General features: G+C 43.7%; 1 protein-coding gene across 1 annotated transcript in view; it reads right to left on the bottom strand.

The window, feature by feature from the left end:
* The window catches only part of LOC127592900 (RNA-binding Raly-like protein), a 99,412-nt gene extending 79,414 nt beyond the window's left edge, over positions 1-19,998 (bottom strand). Inside the window, exons 1-3 of the mRNA XM_052053970.1 lie at positions 19,915-19,998; positions 15,457-15,561; positions 12,034-12,143 (exon numbers count right to left, since the gene is read on the bottom strand). The gene's annotated coding sequence lies outside the window, so the exon portion shown is untranslated. The remainder of the gene's footprint in view (positions 1-12,033; positions 12,144-15,456; positions 15,562-19,914) is intronic.
* Positions 19,999-21,981: the final 1,983 nt, after the last annotated feature.

The following is a 21,981-nucleotide window of genomic DNA, read 5'->3' on the forward strand; positions in this document are numbered from 1 at the left end:
TGCAATGCATTTTGGAGTATGAATTCTTGAGACTCTTTTTGCGGTTCAACTTATGAAGGACACATTTAACAAATTTCACGCTGGTAAATAAAACATCTGCCGTTTGACAAGTTTGTCATTTCACGCCATGTAGAAATTGCAAAAATAAGCTCAAGTGGCTACTTCGAACCAATATAGCATCTTTCAGTGTCTTTTGGAGCTTTTTTTGTGGGTGTACTCGTGATGTACCAAGCCAATATTCAGGGGTTACGCCCAACAAGCATTTTCCCATTGCGGGACAAATAAAGGATATCTTATCTTATGAACACACCAAAAATATATATTTTGGGGGGGTGGGGGTGTTTGGCAAACCCCTAAAGGTGCCAATTTATTTGGTCCCAAGAGGCCTCTGATCCCCAGCAGTAAATTGCGGACATGAGATCTCGTGCTGGTCACTGTGCGTTTCATCAGCGCCTCCCAGAAGTGTCCTGACGCCTTCCAACAGCAGGATGCTCATTTCCAGACACCTGGGGGCTGATTGTGCCAAATTTGACACATGGGCCTTTGCTCGCACAAGCCCAACATGACTGCAAGTAATAATAGGAACAGTGATGGTTGTTGCCTGCTGTCTGTTGTCTGCTGACTGATTGCTGCAATTTATTCTATTGTATGTTGGGGTCCAACGTCACCAAGGCAACGTTTCTCTTATCACCTCATATCGCCGGATGGCTTTACCCTCGAGTTCCACCCACAATCAGACGACGCAATGTGCTCGAACTATTCAGGATGCTTCTCAATAGTGTGGAAAAATGAAGGAATGAAATGCCATGAATATGTTCCATCCTTCTCATGGACATGTTCTCATTTTCAGCAGTTGCCAAGTCCAAGTTTGCTCTTCAAGCTTTAATTCAAAGGGTGTGACTTCTTCTCAGCAATCACACTTGCATTGTTTGGAACAGCGAGTCGGCACAAAACCAGTCGACCCGTACTTTTTTCCACTGAGAAGTAATCAACGTGAACTGACGGAGGCCGGGTGTTGGGTTGTCGGGTTCACTGCTGCCATCTAGTGGCCGGGTGTTACTCCGGCGACAGCTGATTGACGACTCATCGCTTGAACTCAAGGCCACTTGTAACTCAAGGCACCATCATATGTAAGGGTTACTTTGAGTCCAACGATAGTGGGTGGAGCTTAGAAGTGTAGCGGAAGTCAAATGAACATAAAAATAACAAGTAAATGTTGTGCTGTGGGTGTAACTAAAGAGCATCCCTATTTTTAATTGAAAGCCATCTATTGAGCCCTTGCTCCACCATTCAGTCACCTCAAAGGAAGTTGCTGATAAAGGGAGGGGGCGGAAAAAAAGCCTGACTCAAAGAAAAGTTTCACGAAGGACTGAAATTAGGCAGCGAGGCGTTAAAAGTTTGAACGTAAACAGTTTTTTAGCACAAGGAAGAGGCAACGGAACTTTTGTTTTTGTTTTTTTCCCCAAGAAGTCTGCACGAGTGAAAAGGTGAATGAATAACTTCATCTTCACAGGCGTGGGGATAAACAAGCGGTGGCGTGGCACATTAATAACGGACGGGAGAACTCATTACGTCTCCGCGTCGCGCTGAATAATTGAAGAGAATACAAACAAAATATGAAATCAGCAGTCGCATTAATCAGGACATGAGAACAATGGCGAGCATTCCACACTCGGCGTTCCTGCAAACGCATTTTCATTTGAAAATGGTGGACAAATACTTGAGTGGATTTCTTTTAAGATGTCTGTAGGTTACTACTGTTTGTGTTTTGATTGGTTTTATTCATCGTATTAAGACATGACAAGAATTGAAAGAAAAAAGGTCAAGAAATGTGATAGTTCAGCACAGTCTGCATCTTAAATTTGAAATCGACTTCTCAACTCTTTATTTTACTTCTTTATTCCGCTTTAAATGTCTTCCGTTCGTCCGGATGCGTTTTTCGCTTTTAGATGAATTCTAAATGCTGCGGTCTTGATGATATGAAGCACATTGAGTTACCTTGTGTATAAAGTTGCCATGTCTAATTCTACTTTAATTTTTTTTTACTTTAATTTTCTCCTCTTTTATTTTTTTTACCTCCGTTGATGGTGATGCAACATAAAAAAAAGTCAAAGAGAGATAGCTAATGTCAGCAGCGGTTAAAGTTTTAAGCGATTGATTGTTTACAGTGCAAATGCTACCTTAGCATTGCTAGCGCTAATATTGTCTAATCTTACCAGCGGTTTTAACGCTGAAAACGCTGCTTTTGCTCCTTCTATTATTCGGACAAGTGGACTCAATGTGACATTGTTCAGCGGTCACCTTTTGCACCCCGTTGCTCGACTTCATGAATCAGGCGGCACGGCACGCAGGCGGACTTTTACACTCATTCGGTTCGTTAGGGGTCACGTTATCGATGATGAGAATAAAAGGCAGGGGCTTTTGACGTGCTGCTGTTATTCACAAGGGCAATTTTTTATTTTATTTTTTTTAAAATGAGCTACCGAACAAAAGCTATTTTTCACTGGCGACGCAGCCTTGGAGCAAAAGGCTATCTGCGTGTATGTGCTGAATGTAGACGACCTAGCGGTTAACGTAAACAGTCATGTTTCATGCAGGCGGGTACGCGACACCAGTGAAAAATGTGCGCAACCTCGGCTATTCGGTTAAACGAATGCCGTACGAGGCGTTCGTTGGGACAACAAAAGGAGAGAATGGTTCAGTGCTGCTGCTTTTGGGGGAATGTTTACAGACTGTCAAATGGAAAAGATGCACGAGAGCGACGAAGGTCAGCATCTGTCATTAAGAAATATTACGAGTGGACGGATTGATTGTGCTTTCCATGTCACAAGCCTGTACAATAGCTCCATATTTTTGTTTATTTATCTGAAAGAAATGTTATTGTTGATTTGGAGTGTTGGTGGTGGGGGGGCAATCAACACAAAAATGTGAAAAGAAAAACTAGACCGTGAGAACAGTGACGAAAACAGGTTGCCGTCGCAATGAACTCATTCAGAAACCAGCCAATTCTGGACCAAGTCTGAAAAGACGTTTAAAAACGTCTTTGGGAGTGAATGAGTTAAAAATTAAAGTTTTTTTTTTAAACTGAAATTGCAATGGACTGGAATCATAAAATCCACAATGAAAAAGATAACTGATCCTCAAAATGAGTATGTTAAAATCGAACCGAGACAAATATATCAATGACTTTGACATGATAGGAAAATGGACCAGACGTTGAGCGCACCCCACAAACTTGGACAGAAGACGGGCCAAAAAAAAAATTCTTTACAGAAAGACGAAGGACAGACAAAGTATCAAAAAAAAAAATCCGGAAAAAGCCACTAAGAACAAAAAAAAAGGTAATTTTGATACCCGAAAAAGCAAAACACGCAATGGCAAAAAGTTCAATTACTCCAAACTTGAAATAATCCAAGAACAAGAAATCCCAAAATACTAAACAAGAAAACAAATCGAAACAAGAGCGACAATAACCACGAATGAGGCGTCGAGAAAATTTCTCTCAAGCAAACAGCAAGCAAGGTCAATAACCCGACTCAGCAGCCTCACAAAAAAAATAGAACATGAAAACATCACAGCACAAAAAAAAAACCAAGACGCTGAACTGAAAAAATAAAATAAAAATCAGAATAAAATGTTCAGCACCGTTTGAGGTCTGAGATGACTCTAGCCGTCAAAGCAACCGCCTCACCTGCTTCGAACCGTGACGTGACGACGCCATGACGTTTTTGTCTTTCATCTTTTTTTGGTACGCGTACGTGCTTGGCTTTCAAGCAATTTGAACTCCCCGCTGAGCCCCCCATTGAGAAATCCAATGAGGCACATGCAAGGATTTTTAATGACAACTTTTCAAAGAGAGCGTCAATGGGGTTTGGAGTTCGCCAAAAGACGAATATTTGCACCGAAGTGTCTGCGGCACTGCAGCTAACATCAACATACCAGTCCGTTGCTATTTTGGCAATAGTATTTGTGCCCGAGTGCCGTTGGTTCAAGCAAATAAGATTGTTTTAAAAGAGAACTCGCAGTGCAGATGAAAGAATGGGGGCATGTCGGAAATGTCGAGCAACGTGCGCCGCTGCACTCATGACAGACTTGATTACAGATGCTTTTTTTTTTAAACACTAATATATACCAAAAGAAGAAAAAAAGAGGAGAGGAGGAAGACGGCGAGATCCTACAGGGCCTTGTAGCGAGTGACAGGACTGTTTAAAATGAAATCATCAGCTTGCCATGCATGTTTTTTTGGGGAATGTGGGGGGAGACTGGAGAAAACCCACGCACTAACCACTGAACCACCGGGCCGTGAAAATATATCAAAAAAATTAAATTAAAAAAAGGTTAGGGCAGTATTCAAATAATTTGAGAAAAAGTCTTCCAAATTATGAGAAGCAACAGAGAATAAATGCAAAAACAAAATTGGAATAGTTGAAAAAATGAATTTGGAATTAAAAACTCAAAGTCAGACCATTGCAATTATAAAGAGCTGATTTGTCATATTAAATGAAGTACAACCTTCGTAACTGTGTAAATGTCTTTTGTAATCATCTACCAAAAGAGTTTTGGAATCAGCGCCTCAAGTGGCCAGACGGGGGAAACGCATGCCTCAAATAATCATCTCCAACTCTGTGGCCTTTCGACAGTTTTGCCTTTTTGCCATACTGCATTTTCACATGATTCATAGCTGATACCTTTCATCCCATCTGCCCGCATTACGGCGCATCTGAATGCTCTCTCCATAAAATAATAGACACACCTTGTAAAGGGACGCGCCGGTCCTTTCCGGCGAACCGTTTCTCTAATAAACACCGAGATTTTGCAGGTGATTTCACAACACATTGCAGTCCTGGCATTTTTTTTTATCCTCCCCCAGCACTGGCAATTACCTCTGAGTCGCTTGTTCCATACTTTGCTGTCACCGCGATAGGAAGCCATCTGATAACACTTTTTAAAAGAAAGGGGGCTGGGGGGGAAAGAAGAAAAAAAACACGGCTGACATTTGGACCCAGATGGCCGATAAAGCTGTGCAGCCGCGTTTCCATTTGTGCCTTTTCCAGCGTCTTAAGGGTGATGTCACAGGGAGAAAAATAATAAATGGCCCCTTAGCAGCGCGGCATTGCGGAAACATAACGTACTTTATTTTTTATCAACGAGACAGCAAGTCACTCCCGTAACTTGCAGCAATGTTGAAAGCAACTGCCCGTTAAACGACATTTGTGCTCGTTTTCCTTTGTTTACAGTTTGTTTGGCCCATTTCTTTTTTTTTTTATTCGACGCAGTGAACTCACAGAATAAAGGCAGAACGTAAAGAGAATAAAGTCAACAATTATCAAATTGCCTGAAAGACCAGAACCCAGCGCCCCAAAAAGGGGGTTCGTCGTGCAATGTTTTTCCCACTGTGGTCTGCGACAGCGCAAAACGACGAATCGGCAAAGCATCAACACCATGCATCTAGCATGTACGCCATCATGAAGCCATGTTACATAAATGACGGAATTAAATCATACAATCGTACAGCGAGCTAGCACAAACTGATGTGACATCACACATAGGCAAACCCGGCTTTGCTGGCATTACGGAAGCACTACAAATAAAAAAAAATGCTCACGGATAAATGAAAAAAACAAACAAATCCAAAACAAACCGTTTACTTGTATGCGTTTTATTTTGGTCTTTCAGATTGGATGAAGAATTTTTGTGAGTGGCAGGAGCTTGTGATTTTTAGGACTGGATCACATTAAACAATTCTCTTCATGAAATAAGGCCATGGAGAGTCTATATTTTGCTTCTCCGAATCTGTCCCCTTCATTTTGAAGTCCTCAAGATCTCAGTTAACCAATATCACAACCACGGTTGACTTCACCGCACGCTATTCACTTCACAATCTAGCGTGCCCGCGTCCTTGCAGCTTGAAAGACGGTTGTTTACAGTTTGTTTTCCTTCACTTTCATTAACTCAAATGGCATTTGACAAAATGTGATTCTTTTTTGCCTCCCTAACTGGCGACGCCTAAGGAAGAACACGCTCATTTGTGTTGGGCCAAATTAAGTCACGTTCCAACAAGATAATTATTGGTGTACGCCACCGCGCGCTAATATACGCCGTGGCCTGGGGGGACTTTTATTCGGAACAGTGGAAATGCTATAAACGGTTGAGAATTAATTGGAAGTCACGTTTTGGGATGCTTCTCTGGGCCGGGATTAATATTTTGTCTTCGAGCAAAGATTTGCCCAAGTAAATAATTTAAAAAAAACATAACGCAGGTATAAAATAAGTAACAAATGAGAGTAAAGTTACGATGATGCAACATCGTTGAGAAATGATTGCACAAGGTTTCAATTTTAGCTTGATTTTTTTGAAGATTGATGGAAAGGATAAACTTTTCTTTGTCAAATTCCCACATCACTTTGTAGTTGCCACTCCGCCTCCCGAGCAGCGCGTAGGGAACCGGCAGGAAACGACTGTGGACATTCTCATCGACATTCACCATCCCGCAGCGGAGGCGGCGAGTTCACCCCGAGTGTTAAGTCGTCATAGTTTATGATGGCTGTGAAATGTTACTTTTGCTTTCAACCACCGCCCCCTCCCCGCATCCCCCCTGAACGGCTTTCTTCTTATTCTCCGTCTTCTGTTTACGCTCAGCCATCGTGCTCGGCTTCAGCAGTCATTAATTATCTTTTTCTACCGCTCCAAAATAATCACTGTGGGTAATGTAACGGCGTAAAACGTCGTATATCAATTATGGCGTTGTTATGCTTTGCGAGCTGGCGAGATAAGATAATCCTTTATTAGGGTTACTATTGGGAAATTAACAACATTAAGAGTTGTCAAGATGGTGAAATATTAATTCGTCTTGCCAGGCATCAAACACCATGACCACCGACCGACAGATAAGACTCTCCGTATCAAACCAATCACTTTGTTCAATAATTTGTAAAAGGAACTGACCCACTTGGGCCCTGACCAACAGTACTGATTTGTATAACAATATCAAATTAACCATAGTTGGACACTAAAAGACGTCCGCCTTATGAATACAATATATCATAAATATAACTTCACATCTGAATTTCATCCACCGAAAGAAAATGATAGACATGTTTCATTTGAGCGTGAATGTGGGCGTACCTCAGGGCTCCATTTGCGCCCCATTTCCATTTATATTGCTATCATTGCACCGCCGCGCGTTAAAAAGCCATCATTTAACTTTCATTTGCCAAAGAAAATGACAGCCAATTCGCGCGCAGGTATATTGAAAGTGGGAATCGCAGGTGAAATGGTTAAAAAAAAAAAGTTTTCATATTGTAGCTTGCAAGCAAACTAGTTGTGTGATTTGGGGGAAATAGACTGCCTCCAGCTCACAAAGGGCACGTGTTAATGAAAATCTGAGAACAATATACTCCAGTGACGGTTAACGGAGCTCCAGGGATCCATAACCTCGCTCAGCTGCATACAAAACCTCATAAACATTTTCCACTGTTCCGCCTGCGAGGCATTGATCAGCACTCTCGGGTATGGCGGCGGGACCGAGTAAACAGCCCGTCGAGTGCTTTGCATCAAAAGCAAGGTGGGATGGGGAGGGCGGAATAATGGAATTGGTTTAGGGCGCAAGTAAGACAAAATAATTAGCGCGCGCCGCGAGTATACGTGACAAGCACTTAACGCGGGAGCGGGATTCAACCATCTGTTAACCCTCCTGTTATGTTTCTTTTGCTACAGCTGTCTTCCCGCTCAATTTCAGCGATGGGTGATTGAGACTTTTTGTTCGTCGTGTTACGACAGACATGTCCACCTAATTTCGTGTCCATTGGAAAAACGGCGAGAAACTTTCTGTGTGAGTGCAGGATGGTTGCTTCCAACTAAAACAGTTCTTGAGACTCTTTCATACATCTCATTAAGCTGGACATGTCACGGGCTGACTCTTATTTTCTCCTGGTCAAAGCGATGGAATTCACCTGCAATGGCTGCTTCCTAAAAAAATTAAAAATGGCTGACTTCTTGTTCAATTTATCTTGCGTAGGGCCTCCAGACTTTTCTTATTTCTTGTAAAATGAGTGCCTGTCTTTCAACACTGACCTGGCAAAATCCCACTAAAGTTCAACGCAAGCCAGAATCTGGCAACCGCTCTCCAAGCCCGCATTTATCCACGAGCGTCTTTCGCTCAGAGCGTGTGGGCACACAGGCAGCGGCTGAGCCCCCGGCAGGATTTAGACGAGCTCTGGGTGCAGCCGTGGGCGCCAATTAAACAAAGAGTACAACTCGTTTTGTACTTTTGCAGGGCTGGCTCGACAAATGGCTGATGTTCGCCCTGTTGGGCATCGTCGTTGGTAGTCTGAAACGCCCGCGAGTGGGGATGAAACGGTTCTAGTGCTTAAACACGCAAGTACGATACTGACGTTTCAATTGAGCGTGCGTGCGTTAAAATAAATTAATAAATAAAATAATTCTTGTCATATCACTAAAACTATTGCAGGTGGGGCTGGAATGTAGCCCCGATTTATTAACTCATTTTTCAATGAACGTGGCCAAGTCTCAATGGAAAAACATTTTCAGTGTAATGGCGAGCTCATATTAGAGCGCTGACCCTCGTTTTCCATCCCGCTGCCCACCATCTGCCAACGCTTCAAGAAATACGGCCGCGGCATGGAGGCTTTTGTAAAGGTGTGGGGGGGGGGGTGTTTACAGTGGCTAATAGACGGGGAAACGGGCCAAGAAGGCGGTGGTGGTCTGCCCCTGGATATGCGGTGAGGGTCACTTAACATTGATATTTAGTCACAGGGTGCGTCTGTGAATACAAAGAGTTGAGGACTGATGGATTTTCAAGTGATAGTTTGCCAAGCTTTTCACAATAGACAGGCAAGTCCAAATTTAGAGTTGCGTGCAGTACCAAGTTCTGCCACAACATGCTGGGCACCACTGAGCTCGACAGGAAGAGACCCAGCGTAATCGAGAGCAAGAATAAGAGAGAATGTATTTTTGTTGCTGCTCTGCGTGTCTTGAATTAGCTGATGTTTAAATGTTTCAAGTTACTGTAACATCAATGCTAATGTCTGTTAGCCTGCCGATGTCACTTTACATTGCTAGCATAAAGCTTTCAGGGGTATACGTTTCAGAAAATCCTCCACATAGCTCGAAAAGACCGCTCGTTTTACCGCTCCCACACATTGGCAACATTTGTAAAGTGTTCCTTGATGCCTGTTCTCCGTCTTTCCAGGTCAAGAAATTGGAGACGATCTCTGCCTCTTCTTCTTGCTCTGAATTAGGGCACATCTCTTCCATTAGCTTTCAGTGCTGCCCGGCACGTCGTGGCACAAAGACGCACTCAACTTCTTCTACATCCTCGGTGTTTATTTTCCGCTGTGAACAATTTGCATGCTGTCCACCGTAAATCCCTCCAAGCCACAATTAAGTGGCGGCCAGCCTCTCGACTGATTGCCCCCCCCCCCCTGCGCGGGTGATGTGCCAACGTGAGAGATAACTCCATTAGCTTCCTATAGCTAATTGGATTAGCGCTCAAGGCGCAACAATAGCATCTGAATTACGGTGGCAAGTGGAAAGAATGGAGGAACTGAGGGGGGAACAGAGGGGATTGGGGAGTTGGGTGGTAAGGAGGCGGGATGAGGAAGGTGGCGAACGCTAAAGCCAATTTTCCAGCAAAATGAGTTTTGCTACAGGTAAAGAGGCAAAATTCCTGCAGGAAGGAATAAAAGAAAGAGGCCATTTTTATGCTAGCCGATGGTAATGTGGCGTAAAAGCTGAGCGGTGCGCTAAATTTACGCCACGGCAAACAATGCATTAATTACACGTCGGAGCGGGAGTCGATTGCGGCCTTGAGCCGGCGATCCGATGAGTTCGAGAGCAGGAATGGTTTCACATTTACACTCAGGCGTCAGCCTTAGCCTCTCGCTACGTTGTGAATTCAGAGTAGGGATTATGTACATGCGTGCGGCAAGCGTGAGACTCGATGACGCAGTTGACGGAGTGATGGAGTGAATAGCAAACGGCATGTAAAAAAAAAAAGGCACACTTGAGCCGTGTGGTGAATCCCATTCGCTCAAACCGTGTTTCATTTGCTGTTTATCTGTAAATAAACTATTGAAAATGACTGAAGTCCATAATTACATTTCGAGTCATACAGTGGCATCAGGTTGTAACAGAGAGACTGGAAGAGTCACAGAAAGGTATCGAAGTGAATGTCTTGGGAAATTCTCATGGATCAAACGTCCGATGTAATTTTTGCTGTTCAGCTGCTTTGAGTTGTGCAAGCGCATACATTCAAAACTTTACAGAAGATCAAATGAAGTTCACCCGTAAGAGTGAATTTTAGCTTCATTTAAAATTTTCACTCCAAACCAAATTTTTGACATTTTTGGTGAGCAGTGGCAGTCAACAGTTGCAAAAAAAAAAAAAGGACGCAAAAATACTGGCTTTGACGCATGCCGTCAAAAGTGCTGAGCGGCACCACGCAGGACAGAGACAAATGAGCGTCACTCTGATTTATCCCAGTGGAGGGCGTTTGCTTTAACACATGCACCGTGATTTGTGCCCCCCCTCCCCCCGGGGGCCGGCGGAACCCCCTCCCGCTTCCGGGTCCACCGCGATCAATACGCCCGTCAGAGTTATGGCCTTAAATTACTGTCCGCTTGCTCATTACCAGCTCAAGATCGATGGGAGTGTGGTTGGCGCGTCATTGTGGAGCACCTGCCGATAAACGGCCGAGGGCACGCCGCTGCGCTGAGGCAAGGGGGGACATAAATCTCCCTGATGTCGTCCTGGGCAAACAGTGTCGGACAGAGAAGGAAAACGTGACCCCCCCCCCCCCCCCCCCCCCCCGCCTGTCCAGTGCGAGACCATAAAACCGTAAAACAAACGTCTCTCCATCAGTGCCGGGAAGAGGTTCGGTTTGAGACTATTACAGTTTTAGGACACACTTAAGAGAAAGGGTTGGGCTTAAAACCAGGGTAAGGGTATCAACTCAGTCACTCCCAAAGACGTTTTTAAACGTTTTTTCAGACTTGGTCCAGAATTGGCTGGTACTGAACGAGTTAAGTGAGCGTTTGAAACAAGAGTGAGGGTTCTATAAAACGAAGATTCGGGTTTCAAAGTGAGTTTGCAAAGCAAAGTTTGCGTTTTAAACAAGGGTTGAGGTCTGGAGACAAGATGACATCTCAAATGAGGGTGTCAAGTCTGGATTCCGGGTTTTGAATTGGAGTTTCAAGGCGGCGGTAGGATTTCAATTTCAAAGCCATCATCTTTAAAGTGGGACTTTACGCAAGAGTCGAGGTTCAAATTGGGGTTTTGAGCCTGGGTTAAGGTTTTAAATTAGGGTTTTGAAACCGGGGTTAGGGTGTGAAAGCGGAGCGCGTCCGGCTTTATTAGCATTGACGACGTTGGACGGCACTGCTGGTGTGCCTAATCGAACGGCCCCAAACAAACAACAACCTGGCTGTCATCTGTTGTTTTGGGTTTTTTTTTTTCTCTTTGCTTTTTCTTTGTCTTGTCGTCGTCGCTGGTGCATCGTCAAAAACAGATCAGAGCGCTTCATGTCGTAACATTTTGTAGACACACACACACAGACGCAGTGCGTGCAACTTAATTAGAATTTTGTTTGGCAGCGTCTCCAAAGCTTCGCAGCCTCTGTGGAGAATGTATAGAGACGTGCGCACGCGCACACACGCACACAAGTATTTGTTTGAGGTGACAACAACAACAAGAAAAGGAACAAACGCCCACAACAGATCGCAAGCACTCCCCCCCTCCCCCCGCCCCCCAAACGGGTTCAAGCGGCTCACGTCGAAAGGTTTAAGCCTGGCTCAGGGTTTCTAACAAAAGGTTCCGGTTCAAAATCACCCTTTGGAGTGTAAGGTTTGACTCGGGTGAGGGGTTTTGATTTGTTAGGGTTTCAAATTGTGTTTTGGAGGTCAGGTCAGAGTTTCGAGCAAATGTTTGGCTTTCCACGAGATGTTTGAAGAGGGAGGTTGACAATTACGGTTTCATGACGAGGTTCGGGTACCAGATTAGGATTTTAGGACTCACCAACACGTCTTGGAAGGGACCATGGAAAGCAAACATTCCAGTTTCCTCCTCTTCAACAGTTTGGGTCTTGGCTGAGGTCCCTCGGCGTGCTTTTCTTTTGATCTTCCAATCTGTGCGCAGAAACAGAGGCAAGTGTCACATTTAGCCGTCGACGAGCCTTCTTCTCCCGCCGTAGGTCGGCCGGACAGAAACGTGGCCGAGGCCTCGTGGAATGTGGCGGTCGAGCGGGACGGCATCGGTGATAAGAAGCGCTTTGGAGCCGCAAGGGGCCGGCGGATAAATATTTCTTTTTATTCATCGCTTTGGGCCAAATCTAGGGCCCCGCTCTCCATAGATGAGCCGCAGGACAAATACGAGCCGCGGGGGCAACCGCTTTAATGACAAATAAAAAAGGAACGCTTCACAGGACCAATCGGTTTCAAAAGACGTCTCAGCAACTTCCAAACGTTTAAGTTGACGTTTTTATTGAGATTTGCTCACTTTCACTTGGAAGTCTCGCTGGATAGTTGACTTTATTTCATCAAATACGTCACTGCACATTCCACTGAATGTTTTCAGTATTCAGCTGATGGTTGAGTAAATGTCACACGAGATCACTGGTGTCAAACTCAAGGCCCGGGGGCCAGATCTGGCCCACCACATCATTTTATGTGGCCCGCGATCGCAAATCAAACATGTCAACTTCTCATATGTAATAAATAAGAGAGCCATTGTAAGCATTTTCTTGCCACCAATTCCCTCATTACAGTAACTTAAACAATTGTTGAATCAAGCATTATTCTTGACTTCTTTAAATGCTTTCGCAGTCAAAACGGCCCTCCAAGGAAAACGGTCACTTCAATGAATTTGACACCCCTGCACTAGATCATGGGTGGGCACAATTTTTCGGCAGTGCTACTGGGGTGCTCACGCACTTCTGAACCAGAAATATGGATCAAATATGTGCTGTCCAAGAAAGAGCAAAAATCCACGTGATTGACAGCCATTGACATGAGCTGGAAAATGGAATGAATTCTGAAGTCTACAAAACCAGACCTTAACCTAATCGAGTAGGCATTTGATCTCTTGAAGAGGGGAGTGAAAGGAGAAACCCCCAGCGGCTAACAAGAACTGAACGAGGCTGCGGTAAAGGCCTGGAAAATCCATTTGAATGAAGACCGCATCGGTGGAGTCGGCCGACTCGCCATGGACAAGGCAGCGGGTTTTTCACTGGATGTTTTCTTTCAATCGAACGCTCCGGGGCGGGGGGACTCGTTAAAAAGTGCCACTCGCGGAGGGAAAGTTGTCATATCACCGAATGTTGACGTGTCCTACTCACACACGTCCAAGTGTACAGGAAGTGCTCATTCGCGGCGTGAGTCACGCTCTCTGGATGGAATAAGAGAGCAACTTGACGCTAATGAGCCGTGACGCCAAGTCGGAGCAAAGTCACCCGTGGCCTGGTTACCACGGTTACCAACAGCAGCACCGCCGCCGAGTCGGCGTATGTGCCAGTTCCCGGGCCGGCTTGTAGGAAAACATCCAAAGTTGCGCCGTGTTTGATACCGTTTTCCGCCGGAGGAACTCTACTTGCTTTTTAACGCTTGAGTGAGAGCTGGCCGATTTAAAAAAAAAATTCGGTTTTTATAAAGCTTGCCCAAACAAAGGATCAACGCTATGAAAGGGGCATTGACACAGAGGCATGTGCGAGTGCGCGCGTGTCTCCAGGTAGGCGTGCGGGTGTGCGCGACAAGGTCGGTTCATCTGTCAGTCGGTGCGACGCAACCTTGCAATCTGAAATGCAAATTGGCACAAAAGCCACAGGGGCGTTTTGGGGTAAAATAAATTAATCAAACAACCAAAAGGCAAAAAAAAAAAAAAAAAAAGTTCTATTACTAGGCCATCAAATATGGATGGCCCTCTAGAACAGGGGTGTCCAAACTTTTTGCCAAGGGGGCCAGATTTTATGTGGTAAAATGTCGGGGGACCGACCTTGGCTGACATTCTTTACATTGAACAACAATATTGTTCAACAAATTTTAGTAAGCCAGTCTGTTTCATATTTCCATTTTTATTTTAATTTCAACAATCTTAAGAATTTCTTTTGGTTCATTTGAAACAGATATATCACATGCAACTGCTTATTCACTTGACTTTTTCTTAAACAGAAGTCTCCTGAGTGCAAATTGATTGATTTGAAACATAAAATGTATCACCATGACTTTTCAATAGTCACAAAACCTTTGACTCGAACAACAGGGAAATGAACAAGCAATACACATATCCACAACTGCAAGGATCATTTGAAATATGACATATCAGTCAATATAAACACGGAGTGATGTCTTGTTAACTCGTGAGTGATGCCCTCTAGTGTCTAAATGCTATTACTCATTTAGTGAATGCTATTACTCATTTAGCCACTAGAGGGAAGCAGTACTCTATGAAACATCACTCACCAGTCTACGAGACCTCAGTCAATGCAACACGTGTTCCATTGCGCCCAACCTGCGGGCCAGACGGCACTGATTTTATGACAGGGGCCGAGGGCCGGATGAAATTCGACCGCGGGCCGGATTTGGCCCCCGGGCCGGACTTTGGACATGCCTGCTCTAGAAGATTGCATTTTTGAAACGAAACTCCACTTTGTTGTGGAGATGTGCGAGGTTCGTACATTTTTAAAAAATGCATGTTCCAACACACATTTTCATTCGCTGTGTGGTTTCGTGGGTGTTCCGGCACATTATAGTTAACGAAAGAAAAAAAACTATGACTGGGGGGGGGGGGGACAACGTAAAAAACAAAACAAAAATGCTTTTATAAATACCAAAAAAAAAAAACATGTCTTATGTTTGGAAAAACTAACTACGCTTGTCCTTCGTAGTCGTCTCTGTCGCTTCGTATCCAACATTGGTGGGTTCATTTTCAAATGCATTTATTTCAGCCTTGCTTCACACCCACACAGAAGCCGGAATTAACGACAACAACAAAAAAATTCCCCAAATTTGACTCACGCCGCTGCACGTTCAACTGCGTGCGTCGGTGGATTTCCACAAAGCGTTTCTCGGGATGTTTTCCGAAAGCGCTTCCTTTGAGGAATCTCTGCGTTGCTCCCATGGATGTTCCAAGCCGTGTTTGAGTCACGCCGGTTGTGGAAAACGCGATTCATGATCGCACTTGTTCATCCGTCATCTATTTGAGCTCAAATTATCACCTCGGCGATTTCTCGCGACGAATACAAACTAATACGCTGCATCAATCAAAATTAGATTTATAGTGTTGTGTCCAAATTCCAAATATCAAATAAACATGACCCGAGAGGAATTAGTCTCAAAATTCTTTTCGTGTTCTGAGAATCAACTGCCGTTTCTCAGTCGTGATATTTTGGATCGATGCAATCTCGACGATCGCTCGCATATTCTTCTCCCCCAACGCTCACTTCACCTCTCGCTGCAGGTCGATTCTCATGCAGATGATCTGAAGGGCCCAAGGACGATCACGCTTGGCCGTCTTCGTCCTTGGAGATTCACGTTTCGAGCTTGCCTTTAGCTGGGGAAGAAAAAGAAAAAAGAAAAAAAAGATTATGAGGGGAAAAATAAGAGTAAATGACTTATGCCGAGCATGAAAGGAGCGAAAGGCATCAATTATTCATCAGAAAGATTTGAGTACGTGCATCCGGGGGGCGTTCTTGTCCAAATCCACAGAGTTAGTGGCAGGCTGGTAGCCTTTCAGGAATGCTCTTTTTCATCCCCCCCCCCCTCCAACCCCCACAATCACCACCCCCAAAACATCATCGTGCGATCACAGACTTCTGCCAGCATGGCGGATGCGGAGCGCCGCGTCTTTAATCCCCGGTGTTATTTTACACCGTGCGGCATCTGAGCTCTGAAAGCATCAGCGTCAAAGTTTGCGAGGAAGCCCTCGAAAGGCCTCGCGGTGCAAACTCGGCCCCTATCCGAATTCACTTGTACATTCCCCGTGCCTGCGGTGCACATGCCCAAACACGCATCGTAAAAAAAAAAAAAGAAAATAAATAAAAATACATAAAATAAAAAAACTGGATGGAAGCTGGCGAGTTCACTTTCCATCCCCTCGCGGTTATCTGTTTTCAGGTGAAGCGCATGCAGGTATCACAAACTATTACATAAAGCCACAAAAAAGTTACATTCAAAGTCCGCCCGGTGTCTCTTTTGCTTATTTGACAAAACTTTTGGCTCTGCTTGCAACTTCACTTTGTTTCCATTTGACTGGATTAGCGCTAACACCCTTAGCAACGCTCCCGTTAAAAGTTGTTTTTAAACAGCCAATTTGCAGTCTGGGGGGGAACAAGGATCTAATTTAGTAACAGCAACAGACAATGCTGAAGATCCTGTTAAGCTGCTAGCATAAAAATGTAGCCAAATCCTTGGCTAATGATTTTTTTAAATTACTTGTCAACTGGTATCCGATTCAGTTGAGTGAATGAATTGGGGTGCCGTTTAGTTAGCCAATTGGTGTGCTAGGTGAGTGACTCACTGTTCAGGAAGTTCCAAAGAGGCTTTTTTTTTTAAAATTCCCAAACGAAATGTGGCTAATCCACTCAGGGTTTAAACACACCCGCATGTAATTGCGATTCTGTCTGTATTTCACTTGGTTGACGAGCTTGTGTTTGACTCAAGGGCGAGCGCAGTATTTGCTTATTGTGTAAATTGGCTGGATGCGACGAGGACACGCGTGTGATGAATTGACGACGACGTCGGAGACAAATGGCACCACAAAGCATCGGGGGCGTGAATAACAAACTGAATCAAATATGAAATGCATTCAAAAGGCGGGATAACGTTGCAGCTGACAGCATAATCAATCCGCATTTGGGTCTGATCTATTGCCTGCAGCTACAGACACAGGCGCAGGAAGAGAAAAAAAAATTCACACACACAAAAAAAAAGGGGGGGGGGGAGACTATTTTTTTCTGCACTTTATCACTCATTTCCTGGCGTGCTCACACTCTAGCTTACTTGCTAGTGTCTTTCCACAACAATATTGCAGGTGTTAGCCCTGGTGCTTCAGCTTTTATCGATGAGTTGATTGACTATGCTGTCTTTTTTTTTTCATAATTTTGATAAGTTAGCACTATGGAACAAAAATGTTTCCATTGGTCATTTGGTTAGTTAGTCAGTTTGTCTTTTTTTTTTGAGTGAGTTTTTTTGTTTGTTTAGTTCGTAATCGAATTTGCGCTAGCTCATTGGTCAGTTAGCAAATGACCGAAGACTTTGTTTCAGTTTTTCTGCCAATCAGGAAACTAATTTGTGCCGTTTTTGGAGTGACGCGAGTTGGCCAGCTTGTCGTTGACTTCGTTATATTTGTCATTTACTGAGTGAATGTTTTGTTGAGTAAGTGAGCAAAGACGTCATGTTGCAAGTTGGCTAGTTTGTCATTGGTAGCTAGCTAATTCTTCATTTTGTGAGGGAGTGACTAAGTCTTTTTCTTATGCTCGTTATTATTTCACACGTGAGCCTGGCGTTTATGGATTAGCGGCGCTGACATGTTTGGGAGTCGACTTATCCATCTTTCTTCCACATTGCTGGCAAAATAGGAAGCAATAGCGAAAAGGTCAGTGCGCTAATGCGCAAAGCGACAGCAGATACATCACCTCAACCCGCGTTGACTTTTGGCAACGCATCCCTCAAGCCGACATTTCTGTTTCCAAGGCCAAGATAACGGTGGCCATGGCAAAGTGGATATGCCAGCACGGCGGCTGAACGGAAACGTGAGAAGTTGCTGGCTAAAACTTCTTTGTTCGTTTATGAGGCAGGAAAAATTAATTGTCTCTTTGAATGGTTGCGTGTAACTATATTTTATAATATATATTTTAACTATATATAGACTATAAAGTCTCAAATATAACTATTAAATGTAACTATAATATGATATTTAGCTGAGGAAAGAACAATTTACCCGTATTTCGTTAATGAGCTAATTTCTTGGTTAGCGAGTTTATCGTTTCGTTAACAGTTAGCTAATTTTTAATTTGGTGAACGAGTTTGCTAACGAATGGAACATGACTAATAACATTTATTTCTTAGTTTAGTTTGCAGGGTAATGAATTGGTTTGTTAGTGAGAGTTTGTCACGTAGTAAGAGCGCCAATAAATCTCTAAGCATGTTTGTCATCTCGTTAGTCAGACAGTAAAGTCGTTAATTCATTCATTGGTGGGTGAGTTTGATCTTACGTTAGCACAGTTAGTACGTACTAATTCAGTGGTGTGTGCAAGTGTGTAAAGAAGCTAAATTGTTATTTTGTTTGTTCGTTCAGTCAGAAAGCTATGCGTTTGTGAGTGAGTGAGTTAAGCTAGTTTGAACTTTAGTTTATTTGGTGAGTTAGCTGGATGGCTTATCATCTTTGTTTAGTTATGTATTTAGCTGGCTAGCAACTTGATCTGTTAGCTGGTTTGTTGGTAGGTTAGCAAGCTAATTAGTTGATTATAAATATTTTGGAAATGATAAAGCAGAAAATTAAATAAATGTTAATTATAGAGCACAAATCAGGGTTATTCATCCCTTGGTATGATATTCTTATAACGTTTTCCAGGATACAATTTATCCATCCATCCGTTTTTTGATGCACTTATCCTCACAGGGGACGCGGTGGGTGCTGGAGCCTATCCCAGCCGTCTTCGGGCAGTCGGCGGGGGACACCCTGGACTGGTTGCCAGCCAATCACAGGGCACACAGAGACGAACAACCATCTGCGCTCACACTCACACCCCGGGACAATTTGGAGTGTTCAATCAGCCTGCCATTCATGTTTTTGGAATGTGGGAGGAAACTGGAGTACCCGGAGAAAACCCACACAGGGACAGGGAGAACATGCAAACTCTACACAGGGAGGACGGAGATGGAATTGAACCCGGTACCTCCGCAATGTGAGGTCCACAAGCTAACCACTGGCGCACCGGGCTGAATTTTAAATTCAATTATACAATATGTTAACCCCCAAGAATATTTTTTTTTTGCATCCGTTTCAGACTATTTACAGTGTTTATGGTCCAGGACATAATGAGGTTTCGCTCGGGGCATAAAAATGAAGCACCTCTTGTCTCGGTTAACGTTCCCACTAGAGACTTAACGTATGGAGCAGAGTTAAATTTCACGCTCCTGCGCATGGATTTCCTATAAGTAGTCAATTAAATTTCCTCCGGATGGTTTGCGTGTGGTCCGAAGCTCATCTTCTTCGTGGTTTCCATCACTTGGCGTCCTTGTGGTTGATTGGAATACAGCCCGCTTGTCCGTCTGTGCGCTCGTTAATCACACAACAAGGCGTCAGAACACACACACGCTATGTCAGCAAAAAGGCAGTCAATGACCAATAAAGGTGGTGTCCATCCCATGAAAAATGTAAGAAAAATCGAGATGGAATTTCTTTTGCTGGCCCCACTTGTGCTCTTTTTCCTACGTTTCGTTTTCTTTGATTCTTTTGGTAAACCTGCCCTCATGCTAAATTATGCATTCCTTGTGCTCGCACGAGGAGCCAAGAGTAGGCGCTGCATGAATAAGCACCAAACGGAGGGTTGGTCGTGACATAGTTTGTCACAATTGCCTAAAACACATTTCCTGAATGTCCCACCCATTTTCTCAGAACCTCAAACACAAAGTCCCCAAAATTCAAGCTAGGTTCAAAACACACCAGACTTTTCCATCCCAACCAAACGACCATCTCAAAATCAAAACCATTCACCCGTGTAGTCACGATTAGCACATCAATGCAACCTCGGGCCATTTCCATCCACCTGGAGACAATAACAAAACACCCACACACCCACACCCGCACACAATCGATAGATACCTGTACTGTGGTTCAACAGTCGCATCAACGTGACCAAATAAAAATTCTGTTTCCACATTCACAATGTCTCAAACGTACCGAATCGTTACGAGACGACAGCGCGGTTCTCTCTGTGCGTTCTTGTTATTGATCCCAGTCCACGAACGCGAGACAGATTTAATTAAGCTAATTGGTGATGTCACAAATCCTCCCCTCGGGGTCCGACCTTCAACAAATTGGATTCCGTTTCAAAGTTTTGTCAATGATTGTGAGCGTGTGCATAAGTATGTGTGTGTGTGTGTGTGTGTTATTTTACACAAGGAACACTGAACTGTGGGTAGATGAAAGCCGACATGTTTGTGACCAGAGGGCGGAGGTTGGGGTTGTAAACGTGATTTTACCAGACAGCCAGAGCCAGACGGAGAGGCACCGAAGGACGTATAGGGCCCATGACGACAACCACCCACCCGCCTCCCCAACCCCGATTTTATGAAAGCACATATGGAAGCGGAGCAATGATGAACGTCTGCCGCTTTGACGACTGACCCAACAAACATCCTTTCATCAAACGTTAACCCGTTGAGAAGTGGAGCGTGACATTTCAAGCGTCTTGCCGCGATCGCTCACAGGGAATACGGCAGGAATCAGAAGTAGCTCAGCAAAGGCGGGAAACAAAACATACGGTGAATCCATTGTACATCCACACACAAGCTTTAAAGGGAATTAAAATGGAACAAGACCTGACGGCTAAGGAGCACATTGCACACAATGCGTCACTGACTGTTAGATTGTAATTTTTAGATGTTAATTAACGCAAATGAGTCCTCATAGGAACTTGTGAAAACAAAACAAAACAAAAACGTCAACAAATGAAAACAAAGTCCAATGAGGGGGCGACCATTGGGATCCATTAGCTGCTTTGCCTGACTCACCACTTGTGAGGCCCGAGGCGTGGTGACTGATGCATTGTGGGTCGCCAACTGTTACGCCGGCGAAAAGGTTAATTCATATGCACCACTTTAAATCCTCCAATAAATCACCCTTAACTCCTAATTAATGCTCCGGATTTGACCCGTTCGACAGCAGAGACAAGATGGCGCAGTAACTAGCTTATGAGCAGAGATGTTCAAAATTGACTCCGGTCCATTTTAAACACTGGAAATCTCAAAGACTACATTAGAAACAATTTTAAAAAACATATGAAGGGACTAAGCCCTGCAAATATTGAGAATCTACCAACAGTTTTATAACTGCCCATAGATGTCACAAAATGGCTGCAAAGCATTGCTTTTGTCCAAAATTGAGCCTCTCAACTCCTTGGAACCAATTACAGCACCAAAATAGCTAAATTTGGTTTGTTAATTAATATAACAGGGGATAGGTTAAAAAAAAATCTATGGCTCCTTGTGCGGAACGAGTTTACGAGTACACGCATATTAAGATGAATATAAAAGGTAAAATGTTCAAACATGCCTCCAACTTGGGCCTGGTAGTGTGACTGTCTCAACACAATAGTTTACCTAAGCAAGATTTTCTGTGAAATTGGTTCCTGAATTAGTTTACCAGAATTGATTTGAACGAAACAAATCAATTAAAAGCGCATTGCGTCAACATAGCGTCGTTCGTTTCAATGTGACATACAGCATAGTATGGAATGTTTACCTTATTGTCACTCCTCCAGGTAAACATTTCCAACTTGCTCTCTGTATTTGGGGCGAATCCAAACGATACACACTCAACGAGAAAGTCCTAAATGGCCAAAAAGACCAAATAAAACTTTCCAAACTAGCCTCGAACAATCAGCGTCTGTCAGCGTCTGTCACCAAACAAATGTGTGTGTGCTCCGTTTAAGAGACGACATGCTGCCCTCTAACGACGCTATGGCTGAATTACAAGGTGCTAACTTTGTTGTGGTTTGTCGAAATGCTAGAAAATAACTACTGTATTTATTTTAATCGTATGGTTGAACGTGTATTATTGGACATTGTTATTAAAAATACGAATCATAGATGCTAGCCTGTTGTGAATCCTAAAAGTAATATGTGAAGACACAATACAGAGCCTAAAATGCATTATGCGGTATGCCTCAAAAGTCCAACAAAATATAAAAAGAAAGGACCAAAAAAAACCTAACACAAATACTAATTAGCTAAGTATTATATTTGG

The sequence above is a fragment of the Hippocampus zosterae genome, chromosome 20 (genome assembly GCF_025434085.1).
Source record: "Hippocampus zosterae strain Florida chromosome 20, ASM2543408v3, whole genome shotgun sequence".
Classification (NCBI taxonomy): domain Eukaryota; kingdom Metazoa; phylum Chordata; class Actinopteri; order Syngnathiformes; family Syngnathidae; genus Hippocampus; species Hippocampus zosterae.